Genomic DNA, 247 nt, shown 5'->3' on the forward strand with positions numbered 1-247 from the left:
AGAGGCGCAGCCTCGGGGGACATGGTGACAGGGCTGTTACCAGTGAGGGGACAGGAGCTGCCCCGCAATGTGGGAGCCGTCCCAGCTGACACATCCCGCTGCCTCTTCCAGTGCTCCTCCTGCAACCACCCGTGGGGCGCACACACTGCCCCGGAGAGACCAGGGCTCACTGCGCCTTACAACCCCTCAGTCTTAGGGTGAGAGCACGAGCCGGAGTGCTTCTGGAGAGAGCCAGGACCTGCCCCGG

Source organism: Pterocles gutturalis, unplaced genomic scaffold, assembly GCF_000699245.1.
Source record: "Pterocles gutturalis isolate BGI_N339 unplaced genomic scaffold, ASM69924v1 scaffold28315, whole genome shotgun sequence".
NCBI lineage: Eukaryota > Metazoa > Chordata > Aves > Pterocliformes > Pteroclidae > Pterocles > Pterocles gutturalis.